Source organism: Lactuca sativa, chromosome 1 (assembly GCF_002870075.4).
Source record: "Lactuca sativa cultivar Salinas chromosome 1, Lsat_Salinas_v11, whole genome shotgun sequence".
Classification (NCBI taxonomy): Eukaryota; Viridiplantae; Streptophyta; class Magnoliopsida; order Asterales; family Asteraceae; genus Lactuca; species Lactuca sativa.
In genome coordinates, this window is record NC_056623.2 from 10241803 (window position 1) to 10257694 (window position 15892).

Here is a 15892-nt window from a genome sequence, read left to right on the forward strand (position 1 = left end):
AAACCTTCAAGCATTCTACTGCTCATCATCTCTCCCATCTTCTTCACAACAATGGCGGATTCTTCATCAGTTCATGCTACCTCTCACATCTTGCCGATTTGTCCCCAACAGAGTTTGATCATTGATCTTACTCCTCAGGTCTACGATGCCTTCATGTTCCCGATTATCGAGTATCTCAAGTACTCGCCGATTGCTCCTGCTCTCAACAAGGTTGAAGCTGTTCCTTTGGAGTTCTTATCTTAGATCTTTGCCACTGCTCATTACGACAAGGCAGTCGACAGGATCTTCTTCGACGTGCTTGATCACAAGGCGTCGATCTCCAAGCAACTTTTTTGCTCAATTTTAGGGTTTGAACCTGATTCAACTAGGGTTAACCCTGACTCGATTCCGGTGGGTCATATGTTCTCTATGTTCTACAACATGGGATACACTAAGGTGTAAAGAATAGGAATCTTTGTCGTTGATCCAATGATGTTTGAGATGTTAATAGGATTAGATTGAGACTCGTCCATGCTTGATCGTTTAACCTGTTTGAAAGATTAGACTTGTAATATGTAATATTAGGGCAAAACAAATAAATGCTGAGTTACGTCAATTATGGAATGACGGCTCAATAAATATCAGTTAATGCGGAATAACCCTAATCGTAAACTCTTTCACAGAAAAGATGTGTATGAATTACACAGCCTCATGCTCTGATACCAATTGAAGGGCTCCTTGATTTCGTCTCCATTCCGAAACAAGGGGAGAAAAAGAGAATGTGTCTCAACCGCCTCCTACTTCAACAGCAACACATACAACCGAACCTCCTCCTACAGGCCAAGCCTCAGGTTCCGGTGTAAAAGACAAGGGCAAGAGAATTGCTGAGGAGAGCGATGATGATGATAAGGAGACCATTGCTGACATTCTAAAAAGGCAAGGTCGAGATAGGGATGCTGACATTAGCACTCGTGTAGTAAGAGAGGCTGAAGAAGCCGAAAGAAGACAGAAAGAAGCTCACGACCTTCTCGAGAGCAGGAAAACTCTTTTTCCTCCTTGGACTCTGGAGAAGCTGCTGAAAGAAGCCATCGAAACACCCAGCATTTGTGGCTAGAACCGGTGATCTCTTTAGATCGTTCTAATACTATCGATTCTCAGTTCGATATGCCACTGACCCGAAAGGCGTTCGTATTCCATGCCTTTGAGAACATTGCTGAGTTCCCTCATCCACATCCAAAGATTGATCGGGACTTAGTCGATTTCTATCTGAGGGCCGCTCAACCACAGTACCAAACATGGAGCGCTCAAAAGATTATCAATGTTCGGGTTCTAAAGCCGTACAGGGAAGGAAACTTCACCAACGTTCGGTTTAAGGTGCTGAGGAGATCTACAAAGACCGAACATGCCATCTCGCTTGCTAATCTTCCCAACTTGAATCCACATGACTGGATCATCTTGCACAACATCCTTCTTACTAATGAAGCCGAATATGGTCCGATCATTGACCACTTCAAGAGGATGCTTGTTTGTTATATCATGGAAGTCGCAAAGATGGATCAGGAGATTGCAAGCGTATTCAAGAAAAAGCCTACCATAACTCCTGTTGGCTCATCAAGTGACCTAAACATGATGCAGATGGGGAAGATAGACCCGAAGAGAAACTCTGTTATGTTTACCAGAGACGAAGGCCAGAAATGTCTTTTCGCTTTAGCAGACAAACATCTCTATACTACTACATGTCTGGAACATGTCTTAGGGATCATCCATCAGTGCAAGCAGAACTCGGCGGATGACAACAAGTACTTTGATGATATGATTCAATGGTACATTCGCTTCAGACAGACAATCCTCGCCCTGATCTCACGTCTGTTTGATACAACCAAGAAAGTTCCAGCAGCTGGTCCAAGCAAGAAGAAATGATAGTCTCGCTCCAAATTGACGCAAAGGGGGAGATTGTTAGGTCCAGCTTAGTATTGCGTCCTTTGGGCTCGTTAGCTAGTCCAAGTTTTGTCTCCGGTATGGGCCTGTCCATCCGTGAGTTTTATGTAGGGTTTATTATAAATAGATGCTTGCATGCATCCTAGAACATAATGATTGGGTAACGATTAGAGAAGTATTTTCAAGCATATTCATCGTTCTTGTTTTGTAACCCTAGAATCCTTTACAGCGGAAGTTCTTAGTCGAGCTCTGCTGAGGATTGAGTAATCGAATCATTCGACTCATTCAGATCCATACTTGTGTTTTATTTCACTGTTTTTACGTTCTTTATTTACCTGTTACAAAGATCTAATCGATCAAAGAGTTTTTATAACTCATCAAGTATAAAGCACATAAATTCAAATAATTCCTTTTTAGTACTTCAAAATAAGTTACTTTTGTTGACCCTAACTATTACATCATCGAATCAGTGCTTAGCCTCGAAACATGGGCATTATAATTTTGTCTTTTGTTATACCGAAGTGTCAGAATGCACTGAACACATTTTCTGATATTTTGTGTTTGATTGGTTTTGCTAGTCACAAGCGTGGGAAGCATGATCGTCTACATCAGGAATATTTTTGCATTATCTTAATTATAAACGTATACTATTTCCTTCTATAAATAGACAGTCTTTTAATCCTTTTGAAGTGTGTCTAATTTCCATCTTCTTTGTGATCGTATAAAGTGAAATACAAATCTCCATATCTCTTATCTTTTATCTAATGTTCTTCATTGTTCATACTTTATTGTTTACTGAATAATAACTTGTGTTTGGATGTAAACCAAGTTATGATCTAATAAGTACCTCTTTAACTTGCTTACATTTAACGATATATGTTGTTGTTATGTTCCCTCTATAACTTCACTTTCCTTTATTGTTGAGCTTCATCATGATCCATGAGATTAACTTAAATTCTACACTATAATCTATTTATTATCAAGCTCTTCTCTCAGCATAATCTCAAATTATACTCCCTGATTTGTGACTGGGATAACGAGAATCACAAACAAGTTGTGAATAACCATGCAAACCCACGTGGCACCCTCTTTGTCATTTATGATCTCACAGTGGTGTGCCGTTTAACCACACACGCTCTACCAATAACCATAAACTCGAGTTGTACCATCATTTCAACTTTTGAGTTCTAAATTAGTGTGTTGAGTAACCACGCACGCTCCACTAACGGCTTAAAAAGAAACAATGTCTATTTTCATAGATTAACATACAATTTCACATCCCTTTCGGCTAATGAAAATCCACCACACAAAGAACCGATGGTTGAAAAGGACACACAGTAAATAGTCATTTTATAGGTTGTTTCCTTATACCTCTCTTATAGCATGACTTCATGATTAAAGCTTACTCGAGGATTGATTGGCAATTATTAATCTCATACATATAGCACTATAACTCTTTTATATATATATATATATATATATATATATATATATATATATATATATATATATATATATATGTGTGTGTGGGGGGGGGTGTATGTGTGTAAGAGTATTTTAAAACTTTTTAATAATACAAGGTTTAAGCTCAATTACTCTAATTAACTTTTAATTAATTAATGTTTAAACCAATTTTAGATTTATTTTTTTATCTCTTAATTAAACATTTAATTACTTATATTAAATCTTTTTAAGGATTAAACAATTATCTTAATTAATCTTATAATTAAATAATATTAATTCCTTTTATTCTTTCTCAATTTTCGAATTAGGGTTTTATAATTATCTAGTCTAAAGGTTCATATTTTATTCAGATAAAATAAAAATTAAAATCTAATAATTATCCTATAATTTGAAAAAAGGACAAGTAATCTTGAAACCCCACTGCAACCAATAGCACGCCACGCCCAGAACCAGGCGTGCCACAACCTATGATTGTCATGTTCTTTTGATTTCTTCCAGTATCTATTTCCAGTTTCATATATGCATAAATAACAGAAAACTCTAGGCTCTTACACTGTTTATGGGGTTTCTAGGTTACAATCAAAACATTTGCTCAATGGAGTTTACATAAACACTTATGGGTACACACAACCTAGAATACTATGATATGTTCTCAAGTTATAGCAACATACGTATGAAACAAACTTCTAACCTATGTAAATAGAATATTACAACTTAGAAGACATACCTTTTTATAAAAATCGAATAATGCAAACAATCCTCTTGAATTCTTCCTTGGAAAGCAAGCATCAATAATGTGGATGCCTCTAATAGTTTACACCCAAAACCCTAGAAAATCCAAGGATCGAAAATAAGGGGAGAGGAGGGATAAGAATACCGATTTCTATTTCTTGAGTATGTAGGGGGTGTTTTCTTCTAGGAATATGGTCCATATTTATAGTTGCTAGAAACAATACTTTGAATAATAAACTAATAGTATTTTATCATAATTCAAGTATTTTTCCTTATCAACTTTAGGAGGCTTCCAGAACCCTTCTGGTTCATCCACGAACCCATCCAACGAATGGGAGGTTATAGAATTGCCTTTCTTGCTCAACTATTGAACAATTTCAATTCAACCCTTGCATCCTTATTAGTTGTAATTAATCCAAATTTAATTTCCAAATAATTTTGAATAAATCTTAATTAATTATTAACTATTTCTAATTAAAATATTAATCATATAATATATTAACAAACCATTTTATCTCTTTCTTAATATCAATCTAGCTATTTTTGGTTATGAGGGAAACCCAAAAAAGACATTAGTTTTATTCACTAAGATCATATCAATTTAGTTAAGACCTTAGACACCTTAATGTAATAGTATATCCAATCGATAGGCCACCTTACCTATCCTAGGAATCACCCGTAATGGTCCGATGAACATGGGGCCCAATTTTCCTTGCTTTCTAAAATTGAATAACACCCTTCCATGTTGATACATTCATCAATACCATATCTTTGACATGAAACTCTAACTCAGAATGATATCTTTCCGCATAACAATTCTGATGGTTTTATGTTGTCTACAGTTGCTGTCTGACCTGCTGGATGAGCTCTGTCGTCTTGAGCACCACCTCAGTGATCTTCATGACCCTCTACTTAACCTATCCCCAATAAATATGGGTCTAAAACTTCCTCCTATAAGTAAGCTCGAAGGGTGGAACACCAATGTGAGAATGATAGCTGCCATTGTATAAAAATTCTACCAAAGAAATATAGGAATCCAAGCTCACACCAAAATCGGTAATAAAAGCCCTCAACATCATCTCGAGTGTTTGAATGGTCCGATCACTCTGCCTATCTTTCTGTGGATGATATGTAGTGCTGAAATGCAACCGAATACCCAACTTCTTATGGAACCTCTACCAAAACCTATAAGTGAACCGGATGTCTTGATCTGAAACTATAGAAGTTGGCAGACTAGGACGGGAGACCACCTCTCAAACGTAGATATCTGCCAATTTATCGACCGAAGAGCTCTCTTGGATAACAATAAACGGAAATCCAAGTAGCATCAAATTCCCTAGCAATCTTTGGTAGCTTCGTAATGACATCCATGGTGATATGTTCCTATTTTTATATAGGGATCTCTAATGGTTGTAACTTTTTGGGAGGAATGTGATGGTCAACCTTGACTTTCGGATGAGTCAAGCACCATTTTACATGCCAAGCTATCTCCCTCTTCATGCTGGGATACCAATAACTAAGTCTCAAGTCCCTGTATATCTTCCGAACCCCACCTAAAACTGGAACCCAAACCTTGCCACATTGATTCAGTAATCCACGCCTACCAGTGGCAAAGTTAGTAATTTGACCCCTGATCTTCTCCTTATTGCGGTTCCTTTCCTTGATCCCTTCAACTTGTGCCTCCTCGATCAAATCCAAAAGTGGTGAACTGATTGTCATCCGGTCATCCTCAAACATAGGTCTCCGATAGGAGCGCTAGTCGCTTTGCAACAAAAAGCATCGGCCACCACATTGGACTTCTCTGGGTAATACAAGAATTCATAATCATAATCCTTCACCACATCGAGCCATCTATGTTGTCTTACATTAAGATTTTTCAGGTCTATTAGGTATCTAAAACTCTTGCGATCTGTGTAGATAGTACAACTAACCCTGTACAGATAGTGTTGCCAAATATTGAGGGCAAAAACCATTACCCAAAACACCATATCATGAGTAGGATAATTAGCCTCATGAGGCTTCAACTTCTTAGAAGCATAAGCAATCACTATACCATGTTGCATAAATACCGTTCCCAGCCCTATGATCAAAGCATCACAATATACCACAAAATCCTCAACGTCCTCAATAAGGGTCAACATTGGAGCCTCGCATAGCCTCTGTCTCAATGTCTCAAATGCCACCAGCTGCTCAGGGCCCCACCAGAAAACAACATTTTTCTTCGTCAAGTAGGTGAAAGGAACAACAATATAGCAGAAATCTTGAATGAACCTCCGGTAGTAACCTACTAAACCAAGGAAACTATGGATCTCATATGGAGACTTTGGAACTTCCCACTTCATCACCACCTCAATCTTGGCCGGATCGGCTAAAATTCCATCTTGATTGATGAGGTATCCTAGAAACCGAACCTCGCACTAACAAAACTCACTCTTGGAGAACTTGACATATAAAACTTCCTTCCTTAAAACCCTAATAATTTCCCATAAATTCTCCTCGTGCTGCTCCGTGGTCCTAGAAAAGACCAAAATATCATCGATAAATACAATGATCGAGCGGTTAAGTATCGACATGCACATCTGGTTTATCATGTCCATGAACGCTGACGGTGCGTTGGTGAGCCGAAATGTCATCATCACGAACTATAATGACCATAAAGAGTTTAAAAGGTCGTCCTCTCAATTTCCTCCTCTATGTCCCTCATTTGATGATAACCCAACCTCAAGTAAATCTTGAAAACCCAAGATGCTCCCTGCAGCTGATCAAAAATATCATCGGTCCTTAAGAGTGGATAATGATTATTTATTGTTAGCTCATTCAGCTCTCTGTAGTCTATGCACATCTGATGTGAAATTTCCTTCATAACAAACAAGATCGACACTCCCCAAGGCGAATTGAGCGGTCGGATTAACTCTTTGTCCAAAAGCTCTTGGTGGTGAGAGGATAACTCTTGCATCTCAGGCAGTGCGAGACGATATGGTGCCTTATCAATCATGACCACCCTAGGTCAGGTCCAACATAAATATACCCTCAAAGCCACAAAAAGGACATAAAAACCCATAAAATGATAGATCTAGGAAGTTTAAGCTACAAAGTTGGGAATGTGACTACTTATAGAGGTTTAATGAATGACACGTCGTGGTAACGTGGCATTACCATGTCATGGTAAGACAACACCACGCTGTGAAGGAGCTTAAAACTCAAAACCTAACTTATAAACTTAAGCATATTAAGAATAAACTCATACTTGGATTGGGTGTTACAATTCTCCCCCACATGAATCAGATTTCGTCCTCAAAATCTGTAGCAGTAAACAAATTTGGGTAGTGCACACATATCTCCTCTTCAGCCTCTCACGTCCACTCAGAACCCTTCTTGTGCTGCCACTGTACCTTCACCAAGGTCACCACCTTGTTCCGTAGAGCCTTCGTTCTTCTGCCCATAACAGATATCAACTTCTCCACATAGAGCGAGAGAATGAGTATGAGTGTAAGGATATATATATATATATATATATATATATATATATATATATATATATATATATATAAACACACACACAAAGAGAGAGAGAGAGAGAGAGAGAGAGAGAGAGAGAGATATGGGAATAAGTGATAGTGTAGAGTATAAAGAGAGTAGCAACGTAGTAAGAGAATGATTATAAAGGATATAGAGAGAAAGAGAATAAATAGAGGAAGAGATAGTATATATATATATATATATATATATATATATATATATATATATATATATATATATATATATATATATATATATATATCTATCTACACTTTCTTTCTTTCTTTCTTTCTTTCTTTCTCTCTCTCTCTCTCTCTCTCTATATATATATATATATATATATATATATATATATATATATAGAGAGAGAGAGAGAGAGAGAGAGGGGGGGGGGAGAGGAAGAGAATAAGTAAAGAAGGGATATAGAGTAAAGGAATAAGTATAGAGAGGGATATGTTGAAACGGGATAAGTAAAGAGTAAGAGAGACTAAAGAGAATACGAGTAGAGAGAGTATGATGAGTTACATAATGAGTTCTTTTGATTGTATTTCATGAGTATAGCTGAAAGGTGTGATTAAAGATAAAATTAGTTAATTAAGGATTGCTCACTAAGCTCTTTGTAGCTTATCCTTTTGATGTGTGTTTTGTACGTAAATCTATTAAGAAGTAAAGATTTGAGAAGAAAGATAGTGATGTTCAGCTCTCATGATTGTATGTTATACTCTTAGTGCGGTTATATTGATAACTATTTGTGTTAGATTATTAATGTAACCATACATCGATGAGTTTTATAAATAAAAAATAAATTGTTTAGGGTGTATATGTATTAAAAAGCCAAGTGTTACACTACTAATGTGAAAATGTTGAGATTTTAGATATTTAATATATATTATATTTTAGATTTTATGTAGTAACGCCCAAAGGAGTTTTGTAATACTCTCTCCGTCCCAAATTGATAGTCCATTTTTGACTTTTGAAGTCTTTTTTCTTCAATTTTGACCTTAAATATTCTTATTTGTGTTATATATTACTTGATAAAATTTATAACAATGAAAAAACATTTAAAATACAATCCATTTATATATTTTGCATCAAATATTATCTATCAAACACAAAAATATTTAAGGTCAAAGTTTAAGAAAAAAGACTTCAAAAGTCAAAAGTGGACTATTAATTTAGGACGGAGGTAGTATGTGCTAATTCGGACTTCTCCGTTTATGGTGTTGTTATTTTTGTATTCCATCATGTGTTCCTATGGGTATATGTTCTTGGATTTTGTGGGTGCTGTAACAACAAACTGTTTATCATTCTCTAGATGACATTTTCCATAATCTTACACCACGATTCATGAGTCATGATGATCACACTTGAAAAGAAAAGAATTACAACTAAAACAATAAGAGTTGTAAGTATGAAGTGATTTTTTCTTTCTTTTAAAATGGTAAATCCAATCTACCACTAAACTCTCAAGAAGAAAAAATATCATCTCATGGCGATTGGCTAGAAACACGGAGAGTACGTGCAATTGTCTTCAAAAATGTATAGATCCTTAAATCATGTGCGTTGATTGAAAAGTCATTCCCTAAACTAAAAACACAAGGCATTATTTTATTTTATTTTTTTATCTTTATGTGTTAAGCTTGAAAATGTTTCTTACAATTCGTGTAAACATTAGACAAATAAGAGAGGCCTTCCCCAACAAAATGCAATGGAAAACGACTAGCTAGCAAAAGAAGGCTAACTATAGACAATGATATTTGGCAGCCACCATTTACCAGTTATTGCCCATTTGATGGCTAACTAACACGTTTTAGAAACTCCTATGAACCATCGTCATCAAATGTCAGACCCAATATCATTTGATTGGACTACTGACCCGAGAATTCTTATGGGTGTTAATATGTTTGGTACTAGAACCGACTCGACAAGATATGTATGAATGCGTACCAATAACTCTAAGAAACATGTACCAATAACTCTAAGAAACATGTGTCAAGTGCCTTGATCACTCGATTTGACCCACCAGAATTGCCAAGTTCGTAACTTGGTATTGGGCAACACAAATATTTTTATGGCTGCTAGAGTGCTTGTTCCTACAAACCGATAGTTAACACGTTTTCAATAAATCAGAAGTCACATGTGAGTTGGTAAGGGTTGTGTCCTAATCTTTTGCAACTTTTTAGATCATGCGTAATGGAAAATCAAGTTGACTTAAGGTCTTGGTTGAGACTTGAGAGTGATATAACGACGTGGAAGAATGAAGAAAAGCAACGCACGATGGGCACTTTTAAGGTGGTCATGATTTAATTAATATTTAGACACATCCAAAATGGTAATGATGCATATACAATTAAAAACAGTACTTTAGGGGACCGTTTATTTGATATTTTATTTACTCATTTAAACCATTATATAAAATGGAATGTAAAATGGATATATCTGCAATCATAAAATTTATACAACTAGATGTGATTCTTATCTTTTTAACAACAATGTTTGCATTTGTTATCATTATATGTAATAAAGATAATCATTTATATATAAACCGGATTATGCAAGCATAGATTGGTGAATTTTGGTAACAAACTCACATGTGCCCGTCTAATTCCGTCTTACAAATAGTGTTCTACACTTTTATATCTATAAGTTAATAAAAAAAAGTTCAGCGTGTTTACATAGGGCTAGGTTATAATGTGGATGGACAACTATTATGCAGACGTGTGGACAGTGCTATTCTATGCGAATTACTAAAATAATAAGTTGTTTAGTAATGTGAATACGTTCAACCTCACACAATTATTGTCATTTTTATTCATTCTTACTAATTCTTATTCATTTTTGTTCCAACGCATCGTTTTTCATCCATTTTCATTCTTATAGCATACGACTCAATAAATATTCTGACAACATTCTGACAGAATATGAATAATAATAAAAAGAGTCTATAATAACTTTATAGACGATTTAATTGGTGAAAATGCGTGATAATGACAATAGTTATATAAGATTGAGTGTATTCGCATTATCAAACAACATATTTTCTTTGTCATTCTCACAAAATAGCACTATCCACACGTTCACACAATAGATGTCAATCCACATTTAAACATAACTCTGTTTATATATATATATATATATATATATATATATATATATATATATATATATATATATATATATATATATATATATATATATATATATATATAACCCATAATGTAAACCAAAAAATTCAAGTTTAACTCAAGTCGGTTTATGTTTTGGAAAAAAGTTTGTAGAAGGGTTGTCTATGTGACATTGAAGGGTTTTAGTTTTGGAAAAAAGTTTCTAGAAGTGTTTTTTTATGTAACATTGATTGTTACCTTAGAACATCTTCGGTTAATCTTATAATTACGGGATGCCATTTTAAAAATCAATGATATATAGACTGTAATGCTTATTGAAATTTGACAAAACTGTAAAATTGGTTCTTATTGTTTTCAAAAAATTATGGATAGGGTCCAAAAACTTTTCAATTTGCATGGAATGTCCAAAATGAAGAAATTTCCATGATTTAGGTCTCTGGACTACTTGAAAGATGGTTTTACCCTTTTCTTTTATTTTTTCAATTTTCTATATTTATGCTAATACCTTTCATAATTTAAGAATAAAAAATTATCACGCAACCGGTAACCTCTCTCTCTCTCTCTCACTCTCTCTCTCAGACACACAAATACATACACCTACAACTCAAAACATAGAAACACATGTAACTCGATCATTCACTACTTTCTGCAATCTCCAAATTTTGAAGATGATGGCGATGATTTCGAAGAACACCCAACACCATGATTATGTAAAAAACACTAGTCTGTCCAATTCAATGACACCTACATAATCATGAACGCTAAATTCGGTGTTTTTCAATATATCTGAGTGAAAAAAGAGACATTTTTAGTAATTTTACCTGGGTGGAACCAATAGAAGCCATGGAAATTGCAATAATTTTGGACACGTTTCCTAGAATCATAGTGGGTTTAATTTCAATTAGCTCAAAACATGTCTTTTAACTGAAGCTAGAAGCTCCGAAGATAGCTGGATTGAGTACCCAAGGCTTACGCAACTGAGACGCTACACCGATGACACCTTTCATGGTCGGCAACCAAACTAGGACCAAAACTAAGAAAAATTCATTATTTTGGACCTTCCATGCAAGTCGGAAATTTTTTAGACCATATCCATAATTTTTTGCAAACCAAAAGGTGCAAATTTGAAGTTTTGTCTTGAAATTTTTAACGGAAAAAATAAAACTTTTAATCCTTAAATAAATATTAAAGTTGGGTTTTGTAATAAATGAATTTTTAAATGCATTTCATTACAATTTGATGTTGATCCAATTTTGATCTCTTTCCGTCTTTCTTTATCTATATCTAAGTTTAGGGATTGTCATCTTTTATTTTTGGGGTTTATCTCGTGTTTTTTTTTTGTCGCTGCATATAACCTTAGTTTTCTTCTCTCTCAGTCGGTTATGAAATAAAGACACTGGTAATACAAAATTCTTCTTTGTTTTCTAATTTTGTTATGATATCATAACCGAACCTGGTTTTATAAAGGTTGTATACCCTCCTGTAACAATGACAGACAAAACTTCTTCCACTCCAGAGAAAAATTCCATTGATGCATCTTCTCCATACTTCCTCACGTCAACTGACAACCCAAGACATAATTTTGTTGGTGTAAATCTTATACGGGATGGAAACTATGGTGATTTGTCTCAACAAGATGACCAATGTACAATAAGCTAAAAACAATAGTGACGTTGTTGACGAAACTATTGGCATGCCAAACGAAGGATCACCAAATCTGACGAATTGTACAAGATGTAACGTCGAGGTGAGAAGATGCCTTAAAAGTATGATGGAAAAGGAAATCAAGAACAATGCAAAGTATACAACCACAACTACAGATATATGGCTTGATCTTCAAGAAAGATTCAGAAAACAAACACTCCTATGGCATATGAATTGAGAAGAAGTATTAGCATGATCTGACATGAAAATTTGTATGTATTTGCTTATTACACAACGTTACAGGGTGTCTAGGATGAATCAGATTTATAAGTCCAACACTCTTCTGTACATGCAATGGGTAAAAGTGTGGTGTCTCCAAAGAAATAAAAAGCATGCGAAATAATGAGCTCCTATATGGCATTCTGATGGGTTTGAATAATGAATATGGACCTTTCAAAACTCAGATCCTTAGCAACAATCCTATTCCCGACATAGGGGATTCATATAACCTCATCTCTTAAGATGAACAAAAACAACTGATTGGATTCGCACGAAGGATGCCACCTAAATAAGGTACATTTCAAGTCTCCATAAAAAACCCAATCTCGATCAATTAACAAACCTTACACACATGCAACAACTAAAGAGCATGGAGATGGAGACAAGAGGAATGGAAAGAATCATAATCGATGATGTGCACATCGTCGAAAGACTGGGTACACTTATGATGGATACTTCGAGGTTGTGGGATATCCAGGTTGGTGGATGGAAAAATATGGACACAAAGTTTTAGAAATTTAAAGTCTCAACCTTGCCTAGTAGCTACAGTCTCATACTCAGACATGCTTGGATTCACCAAAGGAGAGCATGCACAATTACTTCGAATGATTATATTTGTTTAGAAAAATGATAAGGTTCCAAAGTCTCTTATCATTAACATGACTGGTAGGAACGATTCTTTCAGTTCATCGATTATTGAATCTGGTGCTAGTAAGCGCATCACATTTAATGAAAACCTATTGAAATCCATCAAAACCATCACTGGGAGTCCTTCGTTAAAAGTACCAAATATGTATTCCATACCCATTAAAAGCATTAGAAACATCCGTTTGTCTAAAAACTTAAATTAAACATGTACTCAACATACCTGGTTTTCATTTCAATCTACTGTCTGTAATCAAGTTAACCGTAAATAACACTGCTCATTTATGTTTTATATAGATATGTACATTGTACAAGATTTACATTTTAGGAGATTGATTAGGATGGGTAAAGTTTGAGATGGTCTATACTACTTGGAGTTATTCAAGCGTAAAGGGATGGCTATGTTAGTATCTATGGATTTCATAGTTTCGTATAGGATTTTTAGATATGATTCGATTTGGGTACTCAAAAGAATACAAAAATATAATAATTTTAGTGTTCACGATTTATTTTGTGATTCTTGTATGTGTATGAAGTTGTGACATCCTTATTCATGGTTCGTAATTTTATTTGGTTTTGATTTGAACATTTCGCTGAAATCTAAAATTTGTATTTAATCACAAGAAGCACAACACGCTTCTTATGGGCTCAGTAGGCTTAGACTCATGGGCTAGACAACTTTTTAGGGGTTTGAAGGTTATTTAAACACCATTAACCTCTACGGTTAGCTCATTCTAAGCCTCCATCGTCCCCTAAAGAAATCCCACAAAACCCTAGCCCTTTTTAACTTATTTTGAACCTTGGAATCATTTTAGGAAGATTATTTCTCCATTTTTAGTTAAAGCTTAAAGAACAAGATCCTCATTAGTGCATTGAAGTGAAGAGCAACTGTGACACCCTCGGTTGGTGGCAGAAACGTCAAGCTTTGCGACTTTGTCATGGATCACAGTCATTGAACATACATTAAATAGTACAAGAATGTAAAAAGAATAATGAATGTATTATTACTAAAAATAGATTACAATGATATTCAGAGTTACAATAATTTGATGCCTTAAACAGTATGGTACTTAATAAAATTGCAATAGTAATCTATAGGTGATTTCAATTTGTTGTCTTCTAGTAGTGCAAGCATCCATCTCTTGATTTCCTAGGAACACATGCGAATGTAAAAATGTCAACATAATGTTGGTGAATTCGCATGTTTTTTTTAGCTTTTATATCAAAAGTACTTTTAGTATCAAAAAGCATTTGCTTTACTGTATATAAGTCTATTTTAACAAATATTATTATTTATGTACTCTTATCAAGAGTAGTGTTTTACTAAGTATAAGTCTATTTCAACTTATATAAGCATTTGAGTACTTTATTCAAAAGTATTGGTTTACAATGTATAATTCAATTTTAACTTATACCATTGTTTGTGTACTCATCTCAAGAGTAGTGTTTTATTGGATATAAGTTTATTTTAAGTTATATAAGTGTTTAGTACTTTATTCAAAGTATTTTTTACTGTGTATAAGTCCATTTAAACTTATATCATTGTTTTTGTTTTTTATCCAAAAGTATTGTTTTAATATATATATATATATATATATATATATATATATATATATATATATATATATATATATATAAAAGTCTATTTCAACTTCTATAAGTGTTTGTGTACTTTATTCGAAAGTATTCTTTTGCTTTGTATAAGTTTGTTTTAACTTATATAAATGTTTTCTTAATGCGTATACATCAAGGTTACAATGAGTTCCCATAATCGAGTTATTGACATGTTGGTACCCCCCACAATGTTTCATCAGACGTCGTAATGTTTAGACAGTTATCACCCATGACTTGACCATCGTGGTTGTAGTTAGCAATCGCAGGTGGGGATGTCAGCCCTTATAGATCTATATGTAACTCTCCCGCCAACTTGTGATTTAACGATTATGGGTTGGGTTCTTGTCTAAGTATTTAAACTTAGATGATGAATGTGTGTCATTTAACCACTACTTGCATAGGTTTAATCGTTGTAGTCTTAACTTAATAATTTTAAGTTAATAGACTATTATTGCATGGTAAAATTATATTAATATATAGTTATAGCATTTAGTTATCTTTACATAATTAAACGAGCAGAGTAACATCATACTACAATTGTTATCCATTTTTAAATGAGCAGAGTAATGACATAAGGTAGTGATTATCCATTTCTAAATGAGTAGAGTAACGACATAATATAAATATTATACATTTTTAAATTAGCATAATAACGGCATAATATAACTATTATCCATTTTTAAACTAGCAGGATAATCATATATCTAAGTTTGCATAACAAGGCTCAAATAATTAAAATATCAGAATGATAATTAATAATTAATTAAAATAGCATATTAACCATGTATCCCCCCCCCCCCCCCCCCCAATTAGATAGATTTGGAAAAGGAGGCCATGAAACTCACCCTTGTAGCGTGATTTAACGAAACTGGTTTGTTCCGAAAAGTTGTCAGAAGCTCCGAATCACTCGGGCCTCGGGAAGGGGAATTGCTTTATAAATAGAGAGTCGATGT